Source organism: Cebus imitator, unplaced genomic scaffold, assembly GCF_001604975.1.
Source record: "Cebus imitator isolate Cc_AM_T3 unplaced genomic scaffold, Cebus_imitator-1.0 Scaffold222, whole genome shotgun sequence".
Taxonomy (NCBI): domain Eukaryota; kingdom Metazoa; phylum Chordata; class Mammalia; order Primates; family Cebidae; genus Cebus; species Cebus imitator.
This window is the reverse complement of record NW_016107537.1, coordinates 2341329-2361880: the sequence shown is the minus strand read 5'-3', so window position 1 is coordinate 2361880 and position 20552 is coordinate 2341329. Positions and strand designations below refer to the sequence as shown.

The 20552-nt window shown below is 47.3% G+C and overlaps 1 long non-coding RNA gene across 1 annotated transcript in view; it reads right to left on the bottom strand.

The window, feature by feature from the left end:
• Nucleotides 1-19335, bottom strand: part of LOC108318654 — a 67381-nt gene extending 48046 nt beyond the window's left edge. The window contains exon 1 of the long non-coding RNA XR_001831220.2: nucleotides 19007-19335. This is a non-coding gene — a long non-coding RNA (uncharacterized LOC108318654). The remainder of the gene's footprint in view (nucleotides 1-19006) is intronic.
• Between the last annotated feature and the right edge of the window lie 1217 nt (nucleotides 19336-20552).

The window sequence follows — 20552 nt, the reverse complement described above, 5'->3', positions numbered from 1 at the left end:
ACAGAAATACACCTCTGATTGTTCTCTCTGAACCCCTGAATGCTGAGACCAGGCTGATACACAGTACAGGGAGGACCCTAGGTGGCAGGACATGGGTGGTGAGAGAAGAACCCTGGAGAAACTCAGTTTCTCAATCCCAAGGGATCCCAGGGATGGGTGGGTAAACTGGAAAGGCTAACCAACAGCCCCACTCCACAGAGCATGGCTTAACTTAAGACAGAGAGTTCTCCTACAACTAATCCTTCAGGGCCCCTGGCCTTCTAATTCTGGGAACCAAGTGGGATAAGTGCCGTCAGTCTGGTGGAGCATGCAGGCTTCCTGCTGGCAGGCTGCCTTCTCCATGGATTCTTCCAGCGCAGAGAACACAGCCCAAGCACAGCAAGCCATGGGGCTGGAGGCTTCATGGGGTCAGAAACTCATCACATATTCTATCCTTGACCCTTCATGTCTTTAAGTTGCTTTTAAGCCACATTTCATAAATCAGGACCTGCTGTTACATAAAGCAGTGGTGGAGAGTCCCAGTCATCAAAGGCAACTATGTGTCATTTGGCGTTGGCCCTGCCTTGTGGCAGGGGCTCCCTAGAGACCTATGCTAGGTGACCAGAAACATCTTCTGGGCTCAGCAGGAAAGGGGCTAAGACCTATGGATGCCCAGACCACCTGAACGTCCAGATACAGAGTCAAATTTGACCTAAAATATTAAGAGTTTAATGCCTTCTTGTTTTACAGTTTTAAAGGGGCAATTTCTGACCTTCTTGTTTTTTTTAAACAAAGAAAGAAAAAAATCACAGTTTTTAATTATGTAATTATAAAATGGTGCAAAATGAACGTGTGCGGCCCTTGTTCAAAAACTAAGAATTTTAAGATGGTAACAGCGGAGCATGAAACCCAGCTGGGCCCTTCCACGCACAGGAGGTACTAAGCAACTGCACAGAGCACACACGCCTGTGAGGCCAGCCGAGCAGCATTGGCCATGGGCCCAGCAGGGAGAGTGCCAGAGTCATCATGGTCTCACTGCAAGGCCCGCAAGGTGGCAAGACAGAAGTACAGCATCCTGGAAAGACTTCCTTGAAAAGAGGCTCTCAGCCCAGCCCTCGGTGCCCGCCTGGATGCCCACGCCCTCAGGGTTTGGGCCGACTTGACAGCCTCTAATCCATTTGGTTTGACTCAAGCTCCACACTTGCTGGGGTCAGTCTCCTTGCAGGTTGTGTCCATTCCTACTCTTGAGATTATTTTCATCAATCTGTTTCTTTTTTGGCCCCAATCAGACCTATTTTTTATTTGGGTTGCTTGTCTACACTTCACAGTCAAGGTCAAACTTTCTCAATATGCAGATACTAAAATGTGATTCTCCCGGGGACCTGCCTGACCTGTGCTCAGCCCTGTTTCAGTCTTTCCCTGAGCTAACTGCACCCGGGATCGATTTTTCCTGAGGCTCTCTGAAGCTCGCCTCCTGACATCTCTCAGCTGCTCTGGCTCCGATGGCCCTCCACTGTGCTCACTGTCTGTGATCCCGTTATCCCCCCGATCCCTTCCTGTTGTTTCTGGCCCATATTCTCTAAAAGCTCTGAGCTCCACTCCTCTACCTCTTTGCCCTGAAGTCACATGGGAGTCTGAAAGACACAGACGTCATGTCCAAGCTCTACCCAATCCCACATTCCAAATGGAAATTGCCCATTTCACACCTTGCAAGCACATAAAACTTATCAACTTAAAATATCATAATTTCTGCAGGAAAAAACGTGGATGACTTAATAAATAGTCTGGGAAAATTGGCTGCACGTTTAGGGAAAAATGAAATCCCCTTACTTCAAATTATAAACAAAAATAAGCTCTAGTGGATTTGACATTTTAAACTTCAAAAATAAAATCATAAATTATTATAAGAAAAAATGTGAGGATATTTTTGGAATCTAGGGGTAGGAACAGACTTTCTAAGCAAGACAAAATCTGGGTGTTAAAAGGAAAATAATAACTACTTAAAAGTGAAATCGTTCCGTAACATAAAGGACACAGTAAAGAAAGTTAAAAGACAGGCTGAGAGAAATATTTGCAGCATATATATCAAAGGCTTAAAACCCAGGATATTAGAAAATATCCCCCAGAACAACAATGAAAAAAAGGAAGAAAGGAAGAAGGAAGAAAGGAAGGAAGTGAGAGGAGGGGAAAAAGGAAGGTACAGAGGGAATAAAGGAAGGAGGGAGGGGAAAAGAGGGCAAAAAATATGAGAAGGCAATTTATAAAAGAGCAATTAACAGGCTACAGGTCTTAAACCAATCTACCCCAGAGCAAATATATATAAAATCAGTATCTCTGGAGGCTGAGTTTAATCCTTTACTTTTTTTCAGTGCTTAGCTACAATTTTATTGGATTTTTACCATAAAACCAACTCTTCAGCAGAGAGGGCACATTTTAAACACACCTTCTAAATGAAGTTCTTTAGAAAAGAGATCAGTTATGCATGACTGCAAAGTAACATGACTATAAAAAATATTCTAAATTATTCTAAATAACAATATGCTAAATTATTCTGCATGATTATTGTATTATTCTAACAACTATATTATTCCAAATTTTAAAGGAGATTAATTATGGGAGAGATGATTTACACAATTATCAAATATACACAGAGGACAGGACTGGAAGGAAATACACCTGACTGGGAACAGTGAGTAGCTCTAGTGGTAGGAACATCGGTGAGTTTTATTTTCTTCCTTGTCTTTTCTTCTAAACCCCTGCACCTGGCATCAAGACAGGCACTGCCACCTGGGAACCAGCAGAGCCCTTCTCTGCCCTGGGGCAGTTGACCCTCAGGGGCATCTCTGCTCCCAGGTGTCTTTCACCTGATGCTTTTACATTTTCTTCAGATATTACCTTAAAGAAACATGTCATTCGCATCCTACAGACATTTTTTTACTTGGTTTTTGCTTTGCTTCAAATAATGCCCTCAATTTTACAACAAGATGATTATTTAAATTTTTAGAAGCTGACGCTTGTAGCAAACTACCACGACCTGTGGTGCCTGCATCCCCTGCCCAGCCTCGAGGGTCTCCCGGCTGGAGTCTGAGCTGCCTGCTCACGTTTCTGAGATGGGCAGGGATCTATGGGCCTCTCCTTAGCCCACTCCTGTGCACGTGGGATGTCCACAGCTGGGACACCTGTGCGTGGGCACCCCCCTGCAGGTCGCCTCCAGATCTGAGTCCTCACTCCTCCGCCTCTTGACTTTGAAGTCAAGGTTTCACTCTCTTGACGAATACTCACTGCTTAAGGCTACCCTTGCTACTAAAATAACTTTCCATGAAATACTCTGAAAGAAGCTTCTTGACTGTAAATGCCATTATATTATCAGAAATGCCATGTTTGTGTGCGGTTATGTCTTGTGTAACTGACTCCACCGGATTTTCGAGGTGAAGATTGCTCGTTTTTGTCATTTCCAAAACCCAACATTCTTTCACTATAATGTGGCAACTTCTCAGTTCTTTAAACTATTTTTTTCTTTAAGTTCTTATGAATTGATGGTTCCTGTTTTTCTGAGCTGTGTGTTGAACCCCTGTTTCTGCTAGGTTCAGTCACCTTTGTTCAATAACTAGCAAATGAGGCAAAAAGGTCTCACATAAAATATGACTTTGTGGCCACTTGGGAGCCTCCATGTCCTCTCCAAGAAAATTTTAACTTGGAGAGACAAGTGTGAACCTTGAAGGAGGGAAAGGGAGCGGGAAAATGGCAACGTGGGTGAAAGTTCCATGGTCGGCCGAGGTTCTCGCTGTGAGGTTAGACTGTGCTGTCCCGCTCACGTGTCCTGCTCGGACGCCGACCTCGCGCTGAGCACGGGACTTGCACAGGGACACAGGGACACACCCTGTAGCCCACCAGAGCATGGATCACATCCCATATAAAGATAAAAAAATTATTCTTTTTTTCTTCTTTTTAGCACATGTAAAGACCAAATTTTGCTTTTGAATCTCAATTTTCTGCGGCTTAGGAAAAGTTAAAACAAAATGAGAATATTGTATTCATCCAAATAAAAAATGATTTCCTGCATCCAGTTGATTGCTCATCCACTAGCACAGATGTCTCTCAAGTAGCTGAACCACACTAAGCTGGACCTGGGACCTGCAGACCTGCCCCGCGGGGCTGCCTTCAACCTGTCAGGACATACACTGGATTAGTATCTGCTAGGGCTGCCGTAAGAAAGTACCAAAAAAATAAGTGGCTTAAACAATAAAATATTGTCTCACAGTTCTGAAGGCTGGAAGTCTGAGATCACAGTGCCAGCCGGCCTAGGCTGCCCCCAAGGGGAAGGCTCTGTTCCAGCCTCTCTCCCGCCTTCTGGTGGTTCCGTGGCTTGTGGCTGTGTAAGTCCGGCCTTCACATGGTGTACTTTCTCCCTGTGTGTGTGTGTGCCTCGAAATTTCCCCTTCTTATAAAGATACCAGTTGTATGGGATAATGGGCCCACCTGACTCCAGAGTGACCTCATCTGAACTAATGACATCAGCAATGGCACTATTTCCAAATAAGGTCATGTTCTGAGCTGCCAGGGGCTAGGACATCCACATGTGAATTTGGGGAGACACAAGTCAACCCGTCACACACACGGAGGCCCTAATCGATGAATCATACAGGTCTGGACTCCTACTCACTTTCTCAGTCGTGTCTTCTCCCAGTCCTCTTCCCCCAGCTTCGTTCCCCTGAAAGCAAGTTGCCTTCACGCTAAGCATGGGCCATTTGCTTTCCTTCCCTTCAGTGCCAGTGTCTATGCTAAGGAGAAGTCAGAGGAAAGGTTGCTATAAAAGCAGCTCAACATCCACTGGACTCCTCAGGAAGTAGTTCTCAGGGAGACCTCCAGACAGGGCTGCTGTGCCTTAGCAAAGAACTCCAGCTGCCCTCAGTCTCCTGACTCCCGGGCTTTCTGATTCTAACCTCATGGGTGCTCTGAGGGTAAACCCCAGGAAGTCCTGTAGGCCCTGGGGCTGCTTTGCAAGCGCGTGGGGTGCTGCGTGCTCCCGAGGAGCCGTCTGGGGCAGGCAGGGCCCAGTGACACCTGGGCTGGAACTGTAGCTCCCCCACTTGTTAGCTGGCTCTGCTTCCTCCCTAAGAAATGGGGCTGATCATGTAGGGTTACTAGGGATGTAAAGTGTGTGAACTGCTTAGAGCTGTGCCTAGCCCAGAGGAGAAACCTGCAAGAAGTTAGCCTCGGCTCCTTGCAGTACCTTCTGCCATAGACAGCATTTGCCTTCGCTAGGCTTGTTTTTAAAACAAATGCTTGACTTGGAAAGGGTATTTGGGAAAAATTTAAAATTTTTAAATAAGTAAATAAAATCTAAGATTAATTCTTTTGAGGACCCATCTCCATTTCCTCATCCATCTGTTTTGTAAATACAATCTGGTGTCCAAGTGACTCTGAGGGACTGGGACCCTCCTGAAGCACACAGCATCCAAGTCACTGCTCTCATTTCTGGCTATCAGATTGTCCCCCTGGGGAATGGAGCCTCGGCCCCTGGGAGCTCAATTTGAAACTGAAACCACGGCTGACCCTGAGGATGGAGACTCCCCATTCTGAACCCCTGAGGATGGCAACTCCCTGCTCTGGCCTCCTGGGGCTTTGCTGGGAATGGAAGACCACACACAGCACATTCCCTAAGGGCCAGGTCCTGCCCCTCCATTCAATCCACACTTCACCTGGGGATGCCTGGCTAAGCTCAGGGCCCTACCCACCCAACAGGGGAGGAGGAGAGGCCCAGCGAGCCCTCCTGGATCCCTGACATTTACAGCTGCAAAGGTAGGCAGCTGCACTCAAACATGCAAGCCATGCCTCTCAACACAAAAAGAGGTTTGACATTAAAAAACCATTGTGAGGCTGGATGCGGTGGCTCATGTCTGTAATCCCAGCACTTTGGGAGGCTGAGGCGAGTGGATCATGAGGTCAGGAGTTTGAGACTAGCCTGGCCAAGATGGTGAAACCCCGTCTCTACTAAAAATACAAAACATTAGCCTGGCATGGTGGTGTGCACCTGTAATTCCAGCTACTTAGGAGGCTGAGGCAGAAGAATTGCTTGAACCCAGGAGGTGGAAGTTGCAGAGAGCCGAGATCGTGCCACTGCACTCCAGCCTGGGCAACAGGGCTAGACTCCATCTAAAAACAAAAACAAAAACAAAAGCAAAAAACAAAAAAACCATTGTGAGGCTGAGGCAGGCAGATTGCTTATGTCCAGGAGATGAGACCAGCCAGCCTGGGCAACACAGCAAAACCCTGTCTCTACAAAAAATAGAAAGCTAGGCATGGTGGTGCATGCTTGTAATCTCAGCAACTCAGAAGGCTGAGATGGGAGGAGGATCACCTGAGTCTGGGGAGGCCAAGGCTGCAGTGAACCTGATCTTGCCTCTGTACTCCAGCCTGGGCAACAGAGTGAGACCCTGTCTCCAAACAAAACAAAACAAAACAGATTTTTTTAGCTTTTGTGGAAAATAAGGAAGAAAAAGAAAAAGGCCCCCCAATTTTTTTCCTTACTATATTTGCATGAAGAAACTCAGACTGGACATATAAGAAACTGAGAACAAAATTATGGAGGGAACTGGAAGGGAGATGGGGATGGGTGTGCGCTTTTCCCTGGATACCTTTTTATACAGTTTCATTTTTGGATCTTATTCAGAAAAATTCAAGCTGGAAATTCCATTCTCTCATTCATCACATTTACAGAGTAGAAGAGAAATTCTGTATGCTGATCTCAAGAGATGCTGAAAAGCATCCGTGGAAGGTTGGCACCACCTGTCATGAGCGCCTTTTTCCAGATGAGTACCTAGAGAACCTGTCTTGGCAGGAGAGCTCCCAGGACTCATCACAGAGCTTCTGGCTGGACTCCCTGAGGTCATGGAGAATTGCCAGGGTAGGGGTTACAAAGAAAGATGTCCACCCTTGGAAATAATTTGTTTGAAGGCTCCTAATCTGCACGTGGTCTTGGAAAGTAGGATCCAGCAAACCTGGATGTGTGTAAGCCACTGGAGATTCATGGTGTCTTGGATGATGCTGGGACTTCCAACTCTACCTCAAGCTGTGCACCCTCAAACTCTCAAAAGCCTCAGTTTATTCATCTGCAACATGAGTTAATAGTCCTCAACCCCCATGGGGTGGATATGTGAATGACTGTGATAAAAGACATACATTCTCCAATCCCTGCTGCTTCTAGGAGGCCCTTCAGAATGACACAGATTCACTGCACACAGTGTAAGCAGCATGACTGATCTCTCGCAAGTCCTGCATCAGGTAGCAATTGGAATCTCAAACATGAGGATCTAACAGTGCCACTTCTGCAGAAGACTGGGAGATTGTAAGAATCTTTTGAATCAGTTTGCTCAGATTACTCCCAGATTGATTACTCTGGGACTACTTTCTGACATGTGAAGAACAATTTCTACTTCAGTAAGGTGTCCATTGCCTGCCACTAACTTTTCATTTTCACAGAGAATGGTAGAAATTAGAATTGGGAGATTCTGATAATTCTGGCAAGTGGAGGGCAGGTGGGAGTGAGGACGTGCTGAGAGGGGCTGCGTTACTCTAAAGGGCGTGTGAGGACTTGGGGGCAGTATTTGTTCCCCTCTCTAGTGGCCATTCCTGTTTTGTCCAAGTGTCCCTCTGATGAGCCCAGTGGGTGAACACAGAGCAGGTGACACACACTTCGGACAGGTGAGACAGTCGGCGGGTGAGTCATTTCCTTACCAGGAACCTCTGTGTGCAGTCACCTCTCCTGCGGCTGGGTGGCAGTCTGCACTCATTCTGTGTCTCACCTCTTTCCTCCAGAGAATGACTCTGAGCAGGCACTTCTGGGGACTTCAAAGAGACTGCCAAATGCAGATGAGATGAGCCATGTGCCTGTCAAGCCCGGCTCAGCAGGGCCAGCTGGAAAGGCATATCTGAATTGAATCAAATGCGTTCCCCCATAAACTGAGGGTGTGACTATGTACAAACAATGAAAACAACAATCCCTGACAGCCGAGCATGTAAATGCTCTGGGTGTTGGAGGTAACTTTCAGCCAGTATCTAATTCACAGCCGCCCTGAAGTTAGCTAACCTCACTCAAAGCTCCCTGTGCCTGAGGATGGAGGAAAGACATAATAGCAGAGAAGGACGGGCGTCTGCCAGGAGAAGGCTGGCTGAGTGTCTAAATCATCCCACCTGCCCCATTTGTCTGTGGGATCACGATCACAGACACATGATATATTTCATAACCCCCTTTACCCCCTCAGTGAAACTTGTGCAGCAAGGGAGCACTGGGATAGTGGCAGCAGTGAAGACAATGGCTAGTGGATGTCACAGGCCTCTGCTCTTGATCTTCACTGATCCAAGTGGTCTTCTGGTGAAGATGCAAAGGGGATACCACTCCAAGTTGTAGGTGACACGAAGCCTCATGTTTTATGTTAGAGAATACATGGACTAAATCTAAAAGACAACACCAAGGGTAACGTAAAGTTCTACTTAGGTTTAAAAATAAAAACTTTTTTTTTTTTTAAAAGTCACCACCTCATATTCAGAATGATCCCAGCACTTTGAGAGGCAGAGGCAGGAGGATCACTGGAGGACAGAAGTTTGAGACCACCCTGGACAACATAGAGACCCCCTTCTCTACCAAAAAGTATTTTAAAGTTAGCCAGGCATGGTGGCACATGCCTGTAGTCCCAACTCCTCAGCAGGCTAAGGTAAAGGGTCACTTGAACTCAGAAGTTCAAGACTGCAGTGAGTTATGATTGCTTCACTGCACTCCAGCTTAAGTGACAGAGTGAGATCTTGTCTCTAAAAAACAACAACAAAAAAATGCAGAATTAGAGAGATGTGGTTTTGTAGCATGTTCCCACACAGAGAGGCAGGGAGGTCAGCTCAGTGCAAGTGCAGTGCCCGGGTCCAGCAGATGGGTATGGATGCCAAAAACCAGACAAGGGAGGTCACTGTGCCCACCTGGAGAGGGACTTTGGAAATGGCCAAGTAGATGCTGTGGAAGGCAGCACAAGGTCAAGGGTAGCTAAACGCCTCAGCATGTAAAGAGTCTTTCCAGGAACCATGAGAAGGAAGAGCTTGAACACAAGTGGTGAGGCCCATGCAATTGGAAGGGCTTTGGTGGGGAAGGAGCTGGGGCTCATGCAAGCATTCAGCAGTTTCTGGGACAGAATATGTGCTCCATGGATATATATGAGCATGTTGAATTATGACCATCCTTCCCATCACAGCTATGCTTATATGACCTCGGGGGCAGAGCTAGGTCCAAAACATGGATGTGCCAGAGAATAGGGTCTGGAAAATGTATAGATCGTCTTCTTAGTTGGCGCTTTGCAGTGATGCACTGGGCTGCGTCTGAGGGAGGGAAAGGGCTTATGGATTAGACAGCCCTCTGAGGGCTCACAGAGAGGGGCTTCTATGGTGAGAAGTGCCCTTCACACTGACAATGGTGATTCCAAGTGAAGAGGGTCTAAGTAATGATGATGACTCCATGCTGGATGGTTGAGCATCCACCACTGTGGGTCACCTCGCCCATGCATCACAGAGAATCAAAGAGGACCCTCGATCGTGTCCACACAGCCAGCAAGAGGAAGGCAGGACTGGCCCAGGGATTCTGATTCCACATCAATAGAGTTTTTAACGTCCTCAGAGTGTCCCTGATTACCTCTTCATGTCCTTGCACTAGCTGCCATATTCATATAGGAGAGCACACAAGCACCTGGGTCTCCCCTCCTAACAGCCCCCCTCACAACCGCACTGCTTACCACCTGTCCTGACAGGCCTCAGTTAACATTAATTGAATAATGAATAAATAACTAAACACACAGACAATTGAACCTCTTCCCTTAGATGTCCATTATGCTACACCTAACGCTGCCCCTGTGTGTCATCAAATGAAACACGGATGCAGGATTGCGGTGCTCCTCCAATACCAGAGCTGGAGGAGAGAGATCATTGTTGGAATAGAGACCTGGGGCCCAGAGAACAATTCCTATGGTCAGGAGTAAATGGCAAAAAGCCACTAATTCCAATCCAAATAGCTAATGCTATTGAATACCTACTACGTGCAGCATTTTCCTAAGAATTTTTCATGCAAGAACTTTTTCATCCTCAGAACAACTCTCTGTGCTCATTGTTCCTCTATTCCTAGTTTACAGGTGAGGAAACTGAAGTCAGCAGGTGTTAGGTAACTTGCCATGCGTGCAGTGAGCAGCTGGCTGAGCTGAGGCTCAGCCCTCGTGGTGGCTTCATCGCTGTGCCTCGTGAGCCCCTCCAAGATCACATGGACCAGCAAACTACAGCAAACTGGGGAGTAGTCAGGAGTAAAATCATGTGGGGAACTTGAGGGGTGACTTCAGGGAAGGGACAACCCCGTGTCTCAGTCCGTGATCCCACACACAGAAGGACCTCATTTGTGCTGAAGGTAAGTTTAGCAGGCAGGGCATGGGAGAGAAAAGAGGCTCAGGCCTGGGGTCCCGGGTCTGCTTATTTCACCCACAGCTTGTATGTTTCTTGTCAATTGTGCCTGAACATAGTGTAATGCTTTTCCCTTAAAAAACCCAAAGAGTAAAGTTTGGGGAATTTGTAGGCTACTAATAAGAACAAAGCCTGAGGCTTCTGTATGCCAATCTAACTATTTATAGTTCCTGGAATGGCTTTACACAAACAAGAATAAGGCTGCTGACCCCATGCAGGAAAGTTCACATGCAAGTGCCACAAGGCTGTACAGGCTGGCTGCATGTGCCCTGCATCTGAGGCCCCCAGCCCAAGGGAACCCTCACGACAAAGAGCAGAGATGCTCTGGGTGCCAGGGCGTCCTCCTCAACAGGCTCCCTTACCCTGGCACAGGCATGTGAGGCCTGAGAGCCCACTGGAGGTGGAGACATTGAGGCTTCCACTAATGGCCACTCGTGGCAGAGGCCAAGGACCCCGACCTGACTAGCCACTGCTCCTGACCCAGGGACTGTGCATCTTGGAGGGGTCCCCAGCCCCTCTGAACACTTACTGAGTGCCACACAGGGCTCAATTCAGGCCCTCCACCTCATCAGAGTGACAGTTCATCTTTCAAAGCTCCCAGATCAGGAGTCTGTGTTCCACATGTGTGCTGTCCAACCTGGTAGCTTCTCACCACATGAGGCTGTGGCATTTAAATTAAAATTAATTGAAATTAGATAAAACTTTCAATCTAGTTCCTAGTCACAGTAGCCACATTTCAACTGCTTAGTAGCCACATGTGGCTTGTGGCCACTGCCTCAACCAGCACAGATACAGAACTTTCCCATTCTTGTAGAAGGTTCTATCTGACAGTGCTGTGCTAGAAGGTTTGGGAAGCCACAGGAAGCCACCTTGTGACTTCCCCTGGTCCTCTGAGAGTTTTCTGTTTCTGCCTCCTCTACTGTCACTGCCGTCTTTTGGCCTTTGGACTGAGACAGGAGGCCCAGGCTGGGAGAGGCCCAGCAGCAGCCAGCAGCAAGCAGAACAAGGCACACAGAGGGTGCCCCATCAGATATTGCTTGATGCAGTTGCTAAGACTGGGAGCTCACACCGTGGCCAGGAGAACAGTGACACATTTCCAGCAGCAGCAGAGCCTGTGGTTAGAGGACAGATCATGAGCAGTGTGGGGTTCACCCAGCTGGAGCAGGCCTGAGCAGCTCCCAGAGCCCCCAGCGCACTGAGGCTCCAGGGGTCAAAGTTGCAATGGTAGCAGCCACCGCAGACAATGGATGCTCCCACACAGGTTTCCTGGCATCACCTAAACCCAAGATTGTTTGACGACACCTGGACCATTGCAACAAGCAAGGATCCCCAGTAATGACAGAATCTGAATCTCCCAATAACCAGGTGGAGGGGGTGAGGTAGGGCAGGGTGAGCTTGGAGCAGGTTTAATATAATTTAGAGATTTCTAGATTAAAGACACGGCACATATTTGATACCTTAGCATTACAGACTGGAATTCATACCCACTAAACAAATACATTGAGCCAGGATAGCACATTATTACAGAGGGAATAAGGAGGATGAAAATAAAACAGGGACAGGACAGAGAATCCTGTTCTAAAATCCTGCTTGTCATTTCCAAAGCTTGAGTGAGCCTTGAAGACGTCAGGCTCACCAACAGTACATGAAACCAAGCCTACTTGCCGTCCTCAGAGGCAAGAGTTAGGTCCACATTTCTCGGCACACAGCTCTGGGTAATCCACAATTCCGGAGCCGCCCCTGGAGAGACCAGCCTATGCTGCCCAGCACAAGCCCTTCTGTGGTTTCTCTTTGCCCTTCTGGGGCGTACATGTCCACTGGGCACACTGGGCACAGTGCATGGAGCCTGTGATACTGTTAGGGGCCTGCAAAAGTGTTTTAATTTTGATTTATTTTAAAATCAGAGGAAAACCACAAATAAATGAAAATGAATGTATAATAATGAATCAGCCTGAATGACATTTATCTTTCTGCCAGGGAATTCACACTCTGCTTTTTCATAAGAAAGTACTCTGCAAAGACCAAAGCACTGGGGTCCCTGGACGTTACCCCAAGACCATGACCCTTACCCTCTATACCAGAGACCTGAAAGGCAGCTCCACACAAAGGTGACCCTGATACCATCACAAACACACCTGCAGATTGAATTTCAGCAGGAATATTTTTCCCTCCTCCATCTGCATCCAGCTCTAAAAATAGTCAAATCTCCAGGCAAAGTATCTGGTCACCCAAAGGCCTGTGACCATGTGCCTGCTCTGCCATCCATAGCTCTGGTTTCCTTCCTTTACATTGTCTTACGGCTTCATGAAGGCTGCTGGAGCTCCAGCCATCACCTCTGCATTCCAGATGGGGGGAAGGAGGTAAGTTGGATGCCAGGCTCCTTTAGAGAGCTTTTCTAGAATCCCCAGCTAACCCTTTCAGCCTACAGCTTTCATTGCCCACCCTATCTGTAAAGGAGACCAGGAAATACATTTTTAAACCGGGTACACTGTTGTCCCTAACAACACAGGGTTGTGGTTGACAACAGAGGAAGCTGAAGAGAATGCATACTAGAAGTCTCTACAACAGAGCACTGAAGACAACCAGACAGATATTGGATCACAGGACTCTGTCCTGTGAGTGGACCTGGGGACAAATCATTTAGCGCCTCTGTAACCAGGGTCTGCCTTGTGAAATAACCACATTGCCCACACCAGAAGCATCAGGAAGGGTACCAGGGAGATGGTGGCTTCAAGGACTTTGGACAACTTGGAGGAGGATAACTTAAAGAGCTAGAAATCACCTGTCTGATTTTTGTATTAAAATCAAGTAGGATTTATTTTCATTCATGCATTTAACCAATATTTATCATGTACTCAATAAAATAACAAAAACAAGTCAAACACCATTCTGTTGACTGAGGGCTGACTGAGGGCCAGGCATGGTTCCGGATCCTTTGCCCATGTGGTCTCACTTAATCCTCAGAACCATATGTGGCAGAGTCTATGATTATCAGCCCCATCGTTCAGATGTGGAATTGGGACAAAGAGGTGTTATGGATGAGCTGAGGGCCACACTGTTAATACACAGAGGAGCCCAGCTTTGAACCAACAGCCTGGCTCTTAGACCCCAAGGAGGTGGTGGTGAATTGGCAGACAAAGTCTCACCTATTTTTGTCTTTCTAGTGAAACATATATAAGCTCAATTATGTAAAGCCATCATGAATTCCCCCAGGAGACCGGCACAGGGAGATGGGGCTACTCTCGCCTTCTGCAGCACACCAGGAATCTCCACTGTGACTGGGTTCAAGACCCACCCCTTCCCTCAAAGCCAACTCTTCCTGAGTCAAGACCATGTCCATTGAGTGCAGCAAAGAAATGGTCTCGACTTGGCTTCAAAAGCCAGGGTACTTTCCAGCAATGAGCCAAATGGCTGGTTGCTTAGAATTTTTAGAACAGGTTCATCTCCGAGGACATGGAGTCTATTCACATAACTCAACCTTATCAAAGGTCAGAGAAGCTGGAACTGTCACATACCACTTATCTATTGGCATAATCAGTGCTCATGTGGAGGCAGTGGGTTTTGGAAGGACGGTGTTTGATGCTATTTCATCTTCGACCTGGGTCCCCTCCTGTGCGTTCATTGCTCTGCATCATCTCAGGGCCTTGTCTCACTCCTCCATCTTTCTCCTCCAGCTCCTTTACAGATAGGGTGGTGAATGAAAAGCTAAGCTGAAAGGGTTAGCTGGGGATTCAAGGAAAGGAGTCTGACATCTAGGAGGCTTTGCCTTTTGTCCCCCACTTCCTTCCTCTCTTCTGTCTGGAATGCAGAGGTGATGGCAGGAGCTCCAGCAGCCTACTTGAAGCCATAAGATAACTTGGAGGGAGGAAGCCAGTGCTAAGGATGGCAGAGTAGGCAGATGGATGAACTGGCTGCCTGTTGACCCTTGTCCCAGAAAATCTGCTTCCTGTTTGAGGACAGGACAGAAAGGACAACAGAACCCTTTTTCTGTGTAAGAGAAATTAAGCCTGACTCTTTTTGGAGCCCTTGCTATTTTACAAATTTTCCTTTGTATCTAGCTGAATTAATAGAAACATTCCTCTCACGCTCTGTAAGTGATTTGTCCAGTGATAACAACTAAGATAATACATTTTCTGCCATAGTTGAAAATCCTGTGATTTTTTAGTCCAATGTATTTTAAAAAGGACAGGATGAAGAGAAGAGCTAAAAGCCCCTGTAGCAGAAACCCTCGCTTGCAGGGTAATCACTCCCAAAAGCAAAAGATAGGCAGGAAAACCACAATGGATAAGATCTGCCATCACCCTTAGCTTTTCTGATTACACAAAGTACAATAACATCTATTTTTTTTTCACCAGAAGGAATCCTCTGAGACCACCAAGCATCCTGCCCACTCCTCCTTCCTGATGGCCTAACTTCCTTCTGATCTATTATTGGCTTTTCCTTGCCTGAGCTCTGTGATCTAGTCAGAACCCTCCAGAACCTATAGGGAGTCCAATCCTTGCCCAGCAGCTCTGAGCCAGGCCCACAGCACTGGGGGCAGAGGGAGGTCCTCTGGATTATGGCAAAGGGGGAAGTAGCAGGAAAAAAACTCCCCACAAGTTAGCACCGTCAACAATTGACCAACAAAGTGCCAATCATTCTCAGCATTCAAAGCCTAAACAATCAGAATGGAGACATAAAAAGCATTCAATGCTTCACGTTAACAGGTTGACACCGGAGAAGGCGGAGTGATCAAAAGGACACAGCAGTACTTCGTCAGGACCCGCCAGGACCCTGACGGAATGGAAGAGAGCATCTGGCTTCTGAGGCACTGCACAAACCTCAATGATCTTCTTCAGAATTGACGAGGAAGGGCCATGTTATGTTCACCCTGGGTTCAGTTTTAAGTTTATCTTAGTTAATATTTTTCAATATGAGTCATCTCCAGATATTGTGATCATTTCCAAATAACCAGAATCTAGATGACTAGAAATTTACTCTAGCTGGCTTTATACAGGAAGAGTGAGGACAGAATCCAGCTGCTTCCACTCCAGGGTAGGTCTGAGGCAAACTGCCCTGGGTTTCCTGGCTTGTGGCGTCAGCCTGGTTGGATTACACACAAAGCCCTGCAGATCTCCTGCTTTTCCTGATTCTCCTGTCCTGAGTGAGTGCAAGGGGCTCCCCTGTCACCGGTGCATTCTTTGAAGCAGTTGCTGTGCCTGATACCTGCAGGAGAGTCCCGTGGCCGTGAGTGAGTTAAGGAACCTGCCATCCCTCCTATCTTCCAGGGTGGATATTGGGGCGGGGGGAGGTTAAAGGGAATGTCCATAAAGTTGCCACCATATGGTTGGGGCTGAATGCAATGAGAGTTCTTATTGTGATGCTGTCAGTGAGGATGACAATGATGATGATGATGGTGACATCTAGAACCCCAGGGTTTCCTGGAGAGAACCAAGGAGGATTTCCCATTTACCTAATAAATAAATGTCCTGTGAGTGCAGAACATGCCATGTAATTGATGACACAGGAGGGATCTCACTTTCGGAGGATGAGAATCAGTTCTTTATGGATTCCCACAGGGCAGAGGGACCCAGGTAGAGATACTAAGCTGTCTGTTATATTTCCGAATGAATGAGTATGTATGTAACAATTATTGTGTCTCCTTGTAACTTGTGTGCTCGTCATAAAATCTTCACAAGAACTCATAACATTCAGGCTATGAGTATTCTCATTTTACAATGAGGAAGGCGGGACACCAAGGAATGAAGTAATTTGCCCAACATGGGGATGAGCTCACCACACAACAACCAAGGGTGGAACACCCATCAGGTACTTCAGAAAACACTGGGCATGAGGTAGACCAGGTACACCAGGCCCAGGTGCTGAGACAGGTAGAGCATGGGGGACAGGCCCAGTGAGCCACAGGCCAGTCTCTAGGCTGAGGACACCACGACAACAGGACGCTGGCCAACTTCCAGCTGTCATTGCTGTCTGCATTTCATTTTTGCAGTTCGATGGCCTTTAAAAGGCGTGCTCAGCTTCTACCCTAGGTTTCACTCTGTACCCCCTGCCTGTATCCACACTTAACCATCAGCTCCTTCTGGTAGCTGGGGAAACATGACCAAGCAACAAATCATGTTAATAAATGCTCTATATTCAGGGATGCCCAAGGCCTTATCTCTTGATGACAGAGTGATCGTATCATCCCCGCCATAGGCTTGTTTCTAATGGGTAAGAGGTGACTCAACTCCTAGTGTCCACATAGCTGCCCGAATTCTGCATGAAAGAACATGATCAATGTCTAGGATAAAAATCAGCCACCTCAAAACCCTTTAAAGGATTGAAGGACGTGGGACCCGGTGATAAGGATGTGTCTGGGGCCCGGCGCCATCTCTGAAACAAGCATGAGAGAGTGTTGGTGTCCACAACACACTGAGGCGCTGTCTGAGGTAGTCTGCCTTTTACAGGCTCCCATCTTCATGATGGTGGCAGGTCTTCGAGGGCTTACGAAGAGGACTCACCAAGAGAGACAAGCGGGGCCATTCTCCCGGCTTAGAAACGCCTGGTGCCTGACTTGCAGAGGCTCCCAGTTGGTGCCGGGATTCTTAGCAGCCTTGGAAACAACCACTGCCCACGTTGGATCTGCAGGATCTTTCTTGAAAAAGCCATAGGGCAGACTCAAGAGCCAAAATCCCAAACGCCTTCAGAGGGCAGATTAATAAGACAGCCTAGCAGAGTTAGTGTTGATGGAGGTCTTTCTCCATCCAGGCCCTGTTCTGGGGGCCAGGCGGATGCTAACCCACAGGGTCCTCACGGCAGCCCCACAAGGCTGGCAGGCCCTCAGCCCAGCTTCTGAGCCTCCCTCTGATCGCACTCTCCAAGCTTTGTGGCATCAGGGTGTGGCAGGGCCTGAGATCCGGAGAGCACAGACCTCACCCACAGTTATCTCCACACAGAAAAACAGTCTTGAGCGGGCCAGACAGAGCCTGGTGGGGGATGCCTTCACCAGGGCTGCATCTAATCCTGGAGCTGCTGCTTTGCAGCTCAGTGGTTTCATGTTATTTTTTAAATTTTCTCAATATTTGTCTTCCTTTATCTATGAAAGAGTAAGGTTCTGGGGAGGTTTTCTTCCTTGGAACCTTGCTCTCTCATTTTAAGCTGACTTAATCTTCCCACGCTCTATGCGTCACATGCAGAGCGCCAACTTTGAAGTTCACTCGGTGACCGAGTCTCCCGCCCAATCCCTCAGCGAGGGTGACGTGCGAGCAGAACATCTCAAGGCTTCAGATGCAGCCTGAGCCCTCAGCGGCCCTAGCCTTAAACACTACATTTTTCATTTCAAAAACTGTGTTCAACCTGTTCCCTCAAGACAACCTAAAAATCGTCAACATCAGCCAAAGTTTGGAAGCCAAATGTGCGCACTCCTGCCTTAGATACAGATCCCTTAGCAGAAGGGCCCTCTCAGCCGCAGCCCAGAGGAGCTGGGACCCAAGCTGGGAGCTGGTCACTTACACAAGGGAGGCATCCAAAGTCGATTTTAACCAAAGATCCAGCAGCCAAGCCTTCCTGCGGGGACCGGCCAGCCACCGTGCTGTACTAAGGGGCAGGCTGAACATTCTCTTAGCTGCTCCAATTTTAGAAATTGGGTGCTGACTCATTATTAACCCAGGAAGCCCACACACTCAAATGACTGTACTGAAAAAGCTCCCTGTCATGCCCTGCCTACTGATGTGCTGCTTTTTAAGCAAATTTGAAAAATGTTTATCATAAGGTATTTATGACATTTTAACCGTTTCATTTACAGTAACTAGAACAACATTTTAAAAAAGTGTTTCCTGTATTTTACTTGACAGTAAAGCTAAGCTTCATCGGAATACTAACAGCCTGAGAAATACCTATCAAGGTCAAGTCAGGCTCAAAGACTGAGCGGCCCCCTCCTCAGCCCTCCCCAGCCCCCCACCCCCAGCACTGGCCCCCAGCATTTTTACATTCTTCCTGATTTTACCACAGTTTGTGACTTTCAATGTTAAGAAAAAGGAAGGGATGTAAACTAACTCCTGCAATCATTCAAATGCTTTTAGAGAAGGCAGCCAAAGTTCTGCCTCTCTGGTATTTCTTGCACTGAAATTGGGCAGTTCAGACCACGGGGCCAGAAATGGCTCATGAGCTGCCTCTCCTCCACCCTGCGAAGCGGAAGCTCAGCCAACCTCAGCACCCCTGGGTTAGCACAAGTATACCCACTTCCATCTCTAAGCTTCACCTCGGCTTCTCAGAGTCCCGAGCAGCTTATTCTCCAGCCAAGCACTGCAATCTCTTCCAAGACAACATAATGTGCAACCGGCATCTGCATCCTCACAACGAACTGAGAAACACCTCCTGACAGTCACACTGCACGGCAGTAACCGTGGGCCTGAGGGCACAGGCAGCCACTTTTCTAAAAAGACAGATCTTCAAAGTCTGAAAGAAATGCAGTGTGCCCCCCAGGACGCAGCAGCCTTTCCCATAGCTCAGACTCCAAGGCAAACTGCAGAAGTGACCCTAAAAATGACAGACGCATACTCACCAGGGAGAGGCTGGTGGCTCCACCTTCTCAGGAACTGTGCTGTGAAGATCTGAAGACACGCACGGGCTTGGGCACCGCTTGCCTAGAATGTCAGTTTGAAACTTAAAAAGCAGCAACCATACAGTCATTCATTTCCCTCCATTCCCAGTGATGTCCACACGACTAAGAAGGAAAAAAAAAGGCGCACACCTCAGCCTTCATTCTCATTGGAACAAGATGACTCATGCTGACTCATAGCCACCACTTCCTCTCCCGACATTCTCTTCATACTTGTGAGCTGGGCTGGTCCGGTTCCCAGGGTCCCTGCAGCCCTTCCTGGAAGAGCAGCCTTCCTGATCCTCTCAGAGAGACCCAAACACTGACCCCACATGGGACCCAAGGATCGCCCACACAGGGGAAATGCTTTATTTAGGAGTCTTGAGAACAAATGGAAAATAAAATACATGAACTTTATGTGCATTTGAATTTCAAACGCATACTAGGATTTTGTAATGTGCTACAGGCTCGTGTGTGAAATTCTTGCTCTTTTCAAGGCAGTTCAGAGTAGAAAGAAGGATGAGATATTTCTCGTTGTTGTAAGTGTTCAGGTTTACTTTGCTCTGGTAAAACCTATTTCAGTGCCTCTTTCCTTCTGCATATATTCCTCTGACATAACAATTCAGAGAGCTAAAATCATCATCTCTTCAAAGCTGTCTGTTAGGGAGGTTGGTGCCCTGTTTTTAAGTATATACGGCTTACATCTTTTCTATCCATCTCTCGCACTTCAGGAATATGCTAGGTTCAAATAGTAAAGCACCAAAGAATTAAATGAAGGTAGAGCAATCTCACTCTTAACAGTTGTTGGAGAATGTTTATCTGCAAGAATCAAGAGTTGTTGCTGCCTCCTGGTTTTCTTTTGAATGATGCAGAGGGCTGGGCAGCCTCCCACGGCTTCAAGCATTTTTAAAGTATGAGAAGCACTGAGAATGCGCAGAATCCATGTGATGCTTAGCAGCTGCTCAAGGAGCCACGAAAGGCTGCCGTGATTGCATTCGGCCAACTCAAGGTTTCTGGGGGGGTGATATGGGCAAGGTCATAGATGAAAAATGATGCCCTTGAAGCCTTTTTTGGCTTAGTACCTGATGCTATGCAGGCTATATTCTGATACTCCTAAAGGTTTAGAGCAAATAAGGAAAACATATTTTGTTGGGGACATGAGACCCAGTCTCCATTTACAGCTAGATTCATCTTAGAGAAAAAATACTTATTCCTTTTCCGTATCTCAGATCTTTTATAGTGAAATTCAGGGCATTTTTTCCATCTGGCAACACCAAGTGCTGTGAGTTCTCTATGAAAGTTGTAGCATATTGGCCATTTGGCCAAATAGTCTCATTCCTTGCAGTTTTGTTTTTTATGGTTTTTCCCCCAGGAGAGTTCAAAGCCTGCTAGTTTTTCAGTATTTAGGAATGTCTTTATTGTGCAATTCATCACAGTGCATTTCCTTTAGGAGGAGAGTGGGGAACTGGGAGGAGGCACAGCCCCAGAGACTGTCTTCAGCCCAGCCCTG